The sequence below is a fragment of the Nanorana parkeri genome, unplaced genomic scaffold (assembly GCF_000935625.1).
Source record: "Nanorana parkeri isolate BGI_ZX_2015 unplaced genomic scaffold, ASM93562v1 scaffold196, whole genome shotgun sequence".
Taxonomy (NCBI): domain Eukaryota; kingdom Metazoa; phylum Chordata; class Amphibia; order Anura; family Dicroglossidae; genus Nanorana; species Nanorana parkeri.
In genome coordinates, this window is record NW_017306464.1 from 1234919 (window position 1) to 1247532 (window position 12614).

The 12614-nt window shown below is 45.5% G+C and overlaps 1 protein-coding gene across 2 annotated transcripts in view; it reads left to right on the top strand.

The window, feature by feature from the left end:
* The window catches only part of MITF (melanogenesis associated transcription factor), a 178736-nt gene that overhangs the window by 14327 nt on the left and 151795 nt on the right, over positions 1–12614 (top strand). The window lies entirely within an intron of this gene.

Consider the following 12614-nt stretch of genomic DNA (forward strand, 5'->3'; position numbering starts at 1 on the left):
ACAACAGCGTCCTCCCATAGGGAAGAACAGGCTGCTGCATGCAATTACACGCAGCACCTGTCCCTCCTGGGATCGGCCCGTTTACAGGCATGCACGCTGCAAGGACGCATTCGGCCGTTTGAAGAGGCCTTATACATGGAATTTTTGTAGCTGTCTGAGTCGCTTCAAGGTGAGAAGTCACAAGAGGTCACAAAGAAAACGCCTCAGCAGACGGAAAGGCTTCCATCAGGTTCGCAGTACACGTTGCAGCTCTTGTAAAGATGTCTTTCGTACTAAAACAAGGCTGCCGGAGATCTAATTTGCTCATTTATTTTGTAGCGTGATTCCAATGAGCGCTGATTACATTGGCCTTCCGGGACAGTCTTTCACGCTCCGCTCAATAGGCCGCCTTGTCTGCGTGCTGCCATTTAAGGGATTTACCCCCATCGCGGCTCTGCGAGGCACTTTAAGTTAATGTTTACAGTTGTTCCAGTTGTGGAGCAGTGGAAAATATCCTTTATTTAGAACCGATCACATGGTCCTGCTTAGGAACAGTACGCAGAAAGAGGAAATGGGTCTTCAGAGAAAGGCAGAGGGTGTTCGCTGCTTTCAATGGCTGTTGTATAAAAAAAATTCCAGCTCCTGTTTTCTTAGAAGAAAGCTGGACCTCAAATAGGGTTATAGGAGACTATTATAAATACTATGAAAGCTGGACTCCAGGGATACTTACTCCATGAGGCCCCTTTCACATGGGCTTTCCGATCAGGTCCACCCATCAGTTTTTCCCGTGGATCTGATGGGAAGCCCAACGTTAGTCTATGGGCAGCTATATCTAAATGGACATGTGTCTGTTTACATCCGATTATACCTGACTTCGGCCAGGTCCGCAAAAACAAATGGAACAGATTTCCTTTTTGGCAGACCTTATTGTGGCGGATCAGAGGTAATCTGATATGGACGGATACATGACTGCAGTGGTGTATCCAAGGTATGGCACATATGGCACATGCCCTGCGCACCATGAAGACAGCTGACTTTTTGTCTCGTCACTCCCCTCTCCCATACACATCTCCCTGCCATGTTCTTAGCAACCAGGGACATTCTGAACGGCGTCCCACCAAGCTCCTGGCAACCAGTGATGTCACTGGTTGCCAAGAGCTGGGCGGGACGCCGGTCAGAGCATCCCAGGTTGCTAACAGCTGGGTGGGGAGATGTGTAAGGGCCATACACACCTCCCCTGGCCAGCTCTTACCAACCTGGAACACTCTGGCCGATGTCCTGGCCACATACACATCTCCCCACTAGGGTTTCCAACTTTTCTTCAAGCGAAACCCGAACACTCAAGCGACACGTATACACTTTTTTGGGAGAAAGAGTGGTGCCTTTTTCATATGTAAATAGCGCCACCCATTTATATGTAAATATCACAGTTAAGACAATTTTCAGTGGGGTCGGTAGTCCCTATCATAATGTTGGTTGCCCCTGTCTGCCTGACATCTTACGTTCGGGTTTCTCCTGCCATGAAACCTGGACACAGCATTCAAAACCCAGACTGTCCGGGTGAATCCTGGACCGGTGGCAACACTACTCCCCACCCACTCCGTTTACTAAGAGCCAGGCTTGCGAAGAAGGTCCGTGCTTCCTGTTATAGGGTGACAACCCTGTGTCCCTGTCTTCCAATCATGATCCCCGTGTTGTAAGTGGCTATTTCAACACACATGTCACAGGCATAGTCCACTGCTGTCACCAACAGCAAACTGACTCTGAGCTATGCAATGCAGCCATTGCTGAAATGCATGTAGATAGAAAGTGGCTGCAAATATGCTGCAGGACATCAGCAGCACTGAGATATAACACAGGATGGAGAAAGTGTTTTATTAAAAATAATTGCAAAGAAAAAAGTATTTTATTAAAAATAATTGCAAATGATTATAGTACACAGTGCTTTAGCAAACATTAGAGTTATATCCACTTTAAAGCAGTCTGCAGTAATATATACGGTATTACAGTCAAGCAGAGTATTATAACACACTGCATTTGTACAGCTTCACAGCTGAGAAAAGTGGGGCAGAATATGAATGATATTAACCCTTGTCCCTTCACTATATGACATCACCCCCGCAGTTATTCTGTTATCAGTTCAGAGCATTTATACACACCATAAAGAATATCACATGATGGCAATTCACTGTATGGAACAATAGTATCTATATCATTCCACTATGCATGGAATACATCATCATATCATAGATAAATGATTACCTGACGTACGTCCGCATCCTTTCCTGCTACTATAGGAACCTTGTCTGTTATATAAAGTAGATGCATCAAAAGCAAATATTTGTGCTGAACTTTATAAAGGTAATCTAATAAAAATTCTGTAGTGAAGAATATGGGGGTTTCTTCTCCTATCATGGTGATCCAGAGACATCAGCCTCCTTATTTCTCTCAGTACAAGTTCTTTTTTAAAGGGCCACACCAGAAAGTTCAATTGTTATAACCACTACCTACACTCACCGGACACTTTATTAGGTACAACTTGCTAGTACCGGGTTGGACCCCCTTTTGCCTTCAGAGCTGTCTTATTCAACAAGGTGCTGGGAACATTCCTCAGAGATTTTGGTCCATAGTGACATGATAGCATCATGGGCCCAAAGTGTGCCAAGAAAATATCCCTCACACCATTACACCACCACCAGCCTGAACCATTGATACAAGACAGGATGGATCCATGCTTTCATGTTGTTTATGCCAAATTCTGATCCTACCATCTGAATGCCGCAGTTGAAATTGTGACTCATCAGACCAGGCAAAGTTTTTCCAATCTTCTATTGTCCAATTTTGGTGAGCCTGTGCAAATTGTAGCCTCCGTTTCCTGTTCTTCCCTGACAGGAGTGGCACTTGGTGTGGTCTTCTGTTGCTGTAGCCCATCTGATTCAAGGTTTGACGTGTTGTGCGTTGAGAGATGGTATTCTGCATACCTCGGATATAACAAGTTATTGTTGCCTTTCTATCATTTCAAACCAGTCTGCCCATTCTCCTCTGACGTCAACAAGGCATTTTCGTCCACACAACTGCCGCTCACTGGATATTTTCTCTTTTTCGGACCATTCTCTGTAAACCCGAGAGATGGTTGTGCGTGAAAATCCCAGTAGATCAGCAGTTTTTGAAATACTCAGACCAGCCCGCCTGGCACCAACAACCATGGCACGTTGAAAGTCACTTAAATCCCCTTTCTCCCCCATTCTGATGCTCGGTTTGAATTTCCGCGAGTCGTCTTCACCACGTCTAGATGCCTAAATGCATTGAGTTGCTGCCATGTGATTGGCTCATTAGCAATTTGTGTTATCAAGCAATTGAACAGGTGTACCTAATAAAGTGGCCAGTGAGTGTAGTTCTTCCATTGCTCTGTAGTGAGTGAGGTTTGAGCACTCGGCATAGCAATGTGGACCCTTTCACCCTCTTGTAATTGCAGCACCCGGCTGTCAGCTTACCAGCCAAGTCCCACTCTGAGTGTATGTAGCCCATTTGTTACAATGTATTTTGAATGTTTATGCGCAGACCAAAGACTTGTACTTTGATCTGAATAAATTGTCTGTTACAGCAAAACTGAAGTGTAAAAATAAGCAAAAAATCTTTTCTATTTAATCCCTCTTAACTCGTTCTTCCCCTTCCCACCCTAGCAAAATTTGACGATTTTTAAAACTTTTCGCTTTTGCGGTTCTATGTGATGGCTATTGAAATTGACACTAGAGAAATGCAAGAGCAGATTTTCCTACAGATAGCAGAAACAGACTATTGTCATTCTAGGAATGAGGGGAGGTAAGTGTGCCATGACTTATCTTGACTCTGAAGTCGAGCCTTACATAATGAACGCCTCTGCAACATGCAGGAGATATGTTTAGGCCAAATTAAAGTAAGCCCATGACCAGGCTATGGGCATGCACATGTTTACATATTCTTAAGAAGCAGGAACTGAGCTTTAAAGGATTAATGCACTTTTAGACAAAGTTCCTTTATTCTTTTTGCCTCCTCCCCTAGCCTAAATAATCGCACCCTCATCCTCAGCAGATCTATACTTACCGAAATCCAAGGACTGCTGTTCTTGGATTTATGGGGCTGTAATGTGCAGGGGCATCCAGCAGAGGGAGCATTGCGGTGCTGTATGTAAAAAATCTGTGCCCATCAGATCTTAGTAAGTACACATCTATGTGGGAGGCTGGGAACATTTAGGTCATGGGTTGGAGGCAAAAAGAATAAGTGCACTTTAAAAAAAAAAAAAAGAAACCCTAACTGACCTCTGCAGCTGCAGGCATTCTATAGCAATTCACCCCCAATTGCCGAACACTAGGAAGCCCTACTTTTGTATATCTGCTCCCTTCTCCCCATGACCATTCACAGGGCACAGTGTATTCTATAAATGGTTCACTAATATCACAGCCTTCTGTGAATTGTTCACTGATTGCCCGGCATTCTGTGAATGGTTCACTGAATGCACAGCGTTCTGTGAATGGTTTACTGACTACACAGTGTTCCATGAATGGCCAAGGGGAGATCTGGGCAGATAATCAATACTAGCACTCCTTTGTATGAGACCCACAACTCTTACGCTGTATCTGAAGCTGTGTATTCTGTGAATGGTTTACTGAATACACAGTGTTTTATGAATGGCCAAGGGGAGATCTGGGCGGATAATCAATACTAGCACTTCCTTCTATGAGCCCCACAACTCTTATACTGTATCTGGAGCCGTGCGTTCTGTAAATGGTTTACTGAATGCACAGCGTTCTATGAATGGCCAAGGGGAGATCTGGGCGGATAGACAATACTAGCACTTCCTTCTATGAGCCCCACAACTCTTATACTGTATCTGGAGCTGTGTATTCTGTGAACCAGTCACAATAAATGGTGTTTGGTGAATGGCCAAGGGAAGGGGTGGCGGATAACTGTCCGGAGCAGGCTGAAGGTACAGTGAGCTTTACTATCCAGCATAAAGAAAAGTACGGATTTTAAAGTATAGAGCAGTGAGCTGCACATTTAGTACATCTAAACAGAGGTCACTCTTTTCTTTGCACATAAGAACTGATAAAAATCTCGGTGACTGGACTTCTGCTTTCAGTTAATTGGGTTGGGCTTCGGAAAATGATAACTTATGGACAGGCAATTGGATAATCACTAACTGATGAATACGTCTTGTGATAACGCTGATGGAAGACGACAGAAAGGAAAAAATCCTTCATCTCTAAACTGTGTTTGCCCTCAGTTCATATCAGCACACGTGAGAAATTCCTTCATGGATAGACGGCTATAAAGTGCTTTTATTGGCTCTGCCCTTTTTCCTTTCTATTAGTTGGGATCAGAGCTAGACAATATTACAGAGCTGATCACAGTGACAGTGAAAGTTATCTGAGCAAGTCCTTTACTAATATAATTATTATATATATTATTATATACTGTACATTATTATTATATGTATTATTAATTTTTATTTTACCAAACTTTAAATCTGAACTCCTGGATAAGCAATTACTTGAATCTTGGTGAGCTTTGTTTATTTCTCCCAGATCTGTGCTGTAATCCACTGGAGGTTAACATTGGAGTTTCCTGTAATAAAGACTGGTCACTGCTGCTCTCTCACCTTCTGCAGGGTGACTGATCTTGTCTCAGCCCCCTCCTGCAATAAAGACAGGTCACTGCTGCTATCTCTGCTTGTGCGGATGACTGGTCTTGTCTCCGCCCCTCCTATAATAAAGACTGGTCACTGCTGTTCTCTCTGCTGCTGCAGGGTGACTGGTCTTGTCTCCGCCCCCTCCTGTAATAAAGACCGGTCACTGCTGCTCTCTCTGCTGCTGCAGGGTGACTGGCCTTGTCTCCGCCCCCTCCTGTAATAAAGACCGGTCACTGCTGCTCCCTCTGCTTGTGCAGGGTGACCGGTCTTGTCTCCGCCCTCCTGCAATAAAGACCGGTCACTGTTGCTCTCTCTGCTTGTGCAGGTTGACTGGTCTTGTCTCTGCTTCCTCCTGTAATAAAGACTGGTCAGTCACTGCTGCTCTCTCTGCTTCTGCAGGGTGACTGGTCTTGTCTCCGCCTCCTCCTGTAGTGTTCATTGACTGGAAGTTAAAAAAAAAATGCTTCCATGCCTGTTAAAAAATCCATCAGTTTTCATCTCTTCCATAGCCCTATGTGAGCTCGGACTCCAGCATCTCGTAGCTTGCACAGGACTTTTCTACACTTATGGCTGCTGAATGGAGTGGGGAGGGAGCACAATGAAGGTACGTATATGTATCTCTGAAGGCCAGCATTAAAGTGGACCTTTTGCTTTGCCCACCATGGACAAATCACAGGTTTGCTTTAAATACGCCGTACTTTCCAGAATGCTTAATTCCAGTTTTATTATGCAATCTGTGATAGATGACTTTTTATTTGCACTCATTGCTGTGAATCAGTATATATTTCAGTCTGTGCATTTCAAAATCTGGGAAAGAAGTGATGACAGCCCAGGCGGAGGGATTCTGGTGGGTTAATTTCAGTAATCGGCCGCTAGATCATTATAAGTGGGCCGCGGTGTCAGATAGGGGTATGCAGTGTAGGATATTGGAAGCCATTCATCATATGCAAAATATGTCAGCCAGAACAATGGTTGTTCTGTGCCTCTGTACAGATTACGAATCTATTGTGTCTAAGGGAGAAACAGTCCTCCAGGCCCGGGCGTTTGATTGGTGCTCGGGGAGTCTGCAAGCTGCAATGCTTCGGCCCATTTACTGTTATGTGCGCTATGTTGTGTCTTGATCGCTATCTATAAACTGATCTGATGACTGTTGAAAGGAATCCAGCCCTATATTTGTTGAAGGCAACCAAATGATCAATGTAATTGCTGGAAAATGGATAAGCGCAACCCTTTTTTTGAATGACTTGTGAAGTATTGTAATGATTAAAGTATTTAAAGTAGATCTAAAACTAAATACATTTTTTATAAAAGCTTTAACATGTTAATGTAATTTCCAAAATTGGTTTCAGACTTCATAAATCTGCAGCTTTCATTAAAATAATACTTGGTAATCCTGCCATGGGGGTGCTCGTTAGGTCACTACCTGTTACGGGGTGATAATCCCAATTGTGCTCCTGTGTTGTCACCCTGTCACATGGCCCCCTTGTCCACTACACGTTGTTGTGCTGACCAGGGCACAACTAGAAATCACAGGGCCCCATAGCAAAATGTTGTATGGGGCCCTGTGATTTCTATTTACGCCCCTTGCAGAACCCACCATAGATCACAAACAGCCCACCTGAGAGTGACCCTGCAGAGCCCACCATAGACTCTCTATGTGGCTGGTCACATCCCTGCACACTTCTTACCTGTCAGCCCCGATCTGCTGTCAGCCTTCTCCACCGCCGGGCCCCACCTCCTCCTCGGTCGCCGTCAGACCCCGCCTCCTCCTCAGTCTCCGGGCCCTGCCTTCTCCTCCGCTGCCGATGCCGGGCCCAGCCTACTCCTCCACTGATTCAGCAGCTGCTGTGAGGAGGAACGCACCGCTGCAAAGCTCTCTGACAGGTTGTCAGTGATCTGAACAGCGGCATTCTCCTCCTCACCGCCGCCAGTGACTGCCAGCAGCCTGAGATGCCGTAGCGATCCAGGTGGCCTGCACGTCATCAGGGGAACCCCTTTGTTCCTCATCCTCATCCTAGTTCCGCCACTGGTGCTGACACACAATTCACAGGAATGGGCCACTCTTCTTAAAGAAGAACTCCATGGATTTTTTTTTATTAACCCTTGCAGTGGAGCTACTCCCAGCAGATCTGTGAACTCATGCACACAGATCTCGCCCCCAAAACCCAACACAAAACTAATAGCTTCTACTGCACACGGAAATCCTCATCTTTTTACTTGTTTCACCTGTGCTGGTTTGTTAGGCTGGGTTCACATCTAGGCGTATTGAATATGCGCGTTTGTCGCGCATTTTTACCGAGATTCGCGGTAATATTATGTGCAAATAGTGCTTTGTGGCATTTTTCGCAGAAAGTTCTGAGTTTGGCGGGCATTTAATGAGGCATTTGACAGACAAAGGAAAAGGCTTCTGTTGCTTTCATGAGTGCTGAGTAAAGCTTATGAGCGCTTGGTTTGTCACCCACATTTTGAGTCATTGTAGCAGAAAATAAAGATGCTCTTTTGTGCTTTCTCAACGTTCTTTAAATATATATATGTGTCACCTACAATTCTAACTCCTCCCTTCCTCTTCCTCTTTCTGTAGGGGTCCCCCAAGGCTCTGTCCTTGGACCCCTCCTCTTCTCCATCTACACCTCCTCCCTTGGTCAACTAATAACCTCACATGGCTTCCAATACCATCTCTATGCAGATGACACTCAAATTTATCTTTCCACTCCACAACTCTCCCCCTCAGTGTCCTTGCATATATATATATATATACTCACCATGCTAGGGTTGCCACCTGTCACGGATTCACCTGGAAAGTCTGGGTTTTGAGTCCTGTATGTGCTGTTTCCAGGTTTCAGGCCACTCTCTTTATGGTGGAAAGAGGGCAGCAAAATTGTCCACCTCACCTTAGGATAGCAGTACCCTACCCCTTTGTTACTCAATTGGAGCCCCTGGTCTAATCTCTGTGCAAGCTCTATGTCAGATGCTGTCCACTCAGGCCCGGGCACTTCATCTTCGGAAGAAGGAGAGACGGTCACATGCTCAAGCCTACACCCAGGAGCATCAGGTACTACCCACAGCTCCAATGGAGTAACGCAGTGGCAGGGGAGCAAAGTGAAGGTATCTGTAGGTGGAGGGGGGGCTATCAAAAAGATGATGGGGGCTATCAAAAATGGAGATTCTCTTTAAGACATTTCAACAAATGCATCTTTGCAACATGTGTAATTTTCCTATGCCTGATGCACTGCATTGACAGAAAATGCTTGTTGAATGCACTGGATTGCATCCCACCTGGCTCCTTACGTTCAGGGGCGGGAGGGGGCATGACAGTGCATTGGAGTCAATGGCACAGCAGCCATGCCCCTCGGCCACAGTGTGATCGCCTGCACCCGAACGCGTTGCACATTAATGCCTGCATTCCGGTCCAGTGCAGTCAGAAAAAGTAGTGCATGCAGCACTTTTTCTGACTGCACTGAACCTGAACGGCATTTAAGTGCCACGTGTATGGTTGCACTTAATCCCAATGCAAGTCGCCATTGACTTCAATGCACCACCACGCCCCCCTCCCAGGGAGCCTGCCGGGATGCACTGTTTGCAAATCGGGACGGAACTCACTGTTGCGGTGTGAACTAGCCGGAAAAAATAAAATGAATGTAGCCCTGCATTTAAGTATTGGTAACCTGCAATATATTACATTTCTTGGGTTTAGCTACACTTTAATCCCCCCCTCCAAATCACACAAGTAGACATTTACATTTGGGGAGGAATACTCTTTCAAACGAACTACCTGGAAACTTCGGAATCATAACTGCATTGTAACTACGCGGTGTTTATACATTGTTACTATTTTAGTAGTGACCGCAATACCACTAATACACTGTCATTTTCCATGACAGGTTGCCAGAAGTATGCTGTTGCACTCTGTCAGCGATGCCTCCGTGCACAAAATGAATTGCAGTTCTGTTAGAACAACAATATAATGGGCTCAGCAGTTGCGCTTTTTCCCTTGTGCATTGTTCCTTCCTTTATTATGTGTATTTAGAGAATGCCATGCAAAGAAAAACCGCTGACTGTATTAATGCTCAGGAATGGGAATCATCTGTGCAATTTTAATAGAATGTAATCGCAGCATCTCCAGCTCTCCGCTCTGACAGTACAAACAGCCTTTCTCCGGCAGATGGGGAACAGTGGCGGCCTATTGTGTGGGCAGCACAATACAAACCAGGCACCACGCATTGCCCACTGTCTCTGGCTCTCAGATCTTGCTCACTTGGGTGACGGTCTGAGAGGCATCAGTAATTGCACTGTCCGAATTTCTGCGGTTCATCAATAAGCGAGAGCTGATGTTAGAATCAGACAGGTTCTCTTTGGGGGGGGGGGAGACTACCTGATCTAATAGCTAAATAAAAAGTGCAATTGCATATGTGCGGACTTATATCTAAAAAAACGGGTGAATGCACATACTTATGTGTTCACCTAGGACTGTTGTGCTATATGTTTGCATAGCATACACATGCCAATCTGCAGACCCTGTGCCACTGCCCCACCCCCTGCCTGTTTGACTGTTTCTGACCATCACCATATTGACTATCAGCCTACTGACGTTCACATTCTACCAATTATCTTGCAGAGCAGACAAACTCCATATGCCAGCCTGGCTTTGACTTTGAAGTTGCACACTGGCTAGATTTGGCCATAAACTGATTCAGCAGGAAACCAGGCCGCACCCGTGACCCGGCTCGACACAAGTAATCTTTTTTCAATTGACTTTTGTCGAAGGAGCCGATTGGAAAATTGTCAGCAGTGAAGACTCCTCAATCCATACTCTTTAGGCCTCATTCACACAAGAAACGGCCGGCACGTACAGCTCCGTGCTGAGTGCGCAGCTGTATCGGGCAGCTCCCGGGAAGGACAGGTGCTGCGTGTGATTAGTACGCAGCCCCTGTCTTTCTCCATAGTGCGCAGCTGTATCGGGCCGTACACTGCCCTACGTTCACCCGCCCTGCACGTCCATGCGGGTGTCCGTACTCGTACGCTGACAGGATGGATCCCTGCACACACACACAACTCCAACACTCCCCAGGGTGGAGCTCTCCTGACTCACAGGTGGGGCCCTGAACAGGGGGGGGGGGACATCTGCACGGAGTTTGCATGGTTTCTGTGTGTCTGCCTCGCCTACTGGTAAATTGTCTTCCTTCAAGATTTGTTTGTGCAAATGAGTGCGCTAGAGACTGATGTCCATAGATCTATGCACTCTGTAGTGTTCTTCACAATATAAACGTGGGATATTAGTTAAAGTTGACGTGTGAGCTCACTATAAAGACTTGACCCATGAAGCTACATTAGCTGACGGCCTGAAGTTGAAGGGACTTGAAACGAAACTTAAAGTGGAGTTGACTAGTAGAGTCAACTCCATCTAGAATCTCAAAAAGGCTCACAGAGGACAATGGACACCAGTATTGCGTGTAGTCTCCCTGCAGCTGATCTTTTCCCCATTATTGACTCACCGTGCATTGTTCTATACTGTCTCTATGTGCAAGTGGCCATCTTGGTAGAGGCAGTGGTTTGCTTACTCATGTCAGATCTGCTCCCCCTGATGAGTGGTAACCTGATGACTGGTAATGATGAAGACGCAGCAGGACAGGTGGAGGAAGCACAGATCCACAGAATCAATGAAGCAGGGAGATCCTTGCACTGTGGGTTCTTAGATACAGCTTCCTCTCCAGCAAGGAGAACAGTGAGCAACACAGTAGTGACACCACCAAATATCACTCTATAAAGTAGCAGCAGTGCCAAAATCTCACACTGCAGATATACAGCTATGAAGGTGGAGGCACAGGAGTGACTAGGCACTAGTCACAATTACGGAATTCCAGACAAAATGTAGAGTGTTCAGGGTACTGCTTAGGTAAAATTAACATTTCTAGAGGTTCCTTATGAGAAGGGATTGGAAACATTCACTTTTTGACTTCAGGTCCATTTTAAAATGCACTCCCCCATTTTTTTTTTATTGCTGCCTGTATTGTACTTGTGGGTAGGTTTATCTAGGAGAGGAAGAAAATATCAATGAGTAGAGCAAGAGAGCAATAAGTTAAATATTTTCCCCCTATATCCTTAACAAACACAAAATGATTTTGCCTGGAGAGGTTCTTTCATATTTTGTCCTACTTTATAGATTGAACCCACCCAAACAGTTCTGGGTGGAGGCCACCAGTCAATGGACCATTTTTATTCCCCTATTTTGACATTTTATACCCCTATGTTGGTTTCACCCCACCAAGTAGCTTAATGCTTCCAGCCCCTGCACTCTCTGCGTCAAGCCCTTGTTTTTGATTGGAATTAAAATTCCATTGAATTGAGTAAAATTGCCATGACAATAGACAACCATTTGCAGCAACTAATTCTATAAAAAAAAGGAACTGGAAGTAAAGAGCTAGAGTACTGCTGCAATCCCGTCATGGGAACTCTACATCCAAAAGCACTCTCACAGAGGTGAGAGTAATTGTCATATTACACGTACCTCCCAATTTTTTTCTAGATATAATTCTTGGAGCTTTCCATTAAAGTGGAACTCCAGCCATGTTACCCCCCACCTCCCATTCCCTGATGCCATCAGCTCCTGTATTTCTTTTTGTTAAACCCTATACATACCCCTTTTCCTCCAGTCTTCTTGCCAGTCCGATTACATCATTGCAGCTTCTACTCCTTCTTCCAGCAGCATTCTACTAGGACTGAGCGGCACTCACATAATGACGTGTGACTACCTCTTGGTCCTGGACTACTGTGAGCCCACCCTGCATCCCCTGGTGATTGGGCGTGTAAATGACTGGCTGGGCTCACAGGACATAGGCGGAATGACAGAGAGTCATTCTGCACCAAGGAGGAATTCGGGGACCGAGCTAGAGCTAGGAGAGGGTAACGGAATATTGGCACTGTTTTTATAACTGGAGGTGGATGGGGTGGGGGGAGGGGGGGTTGGTTT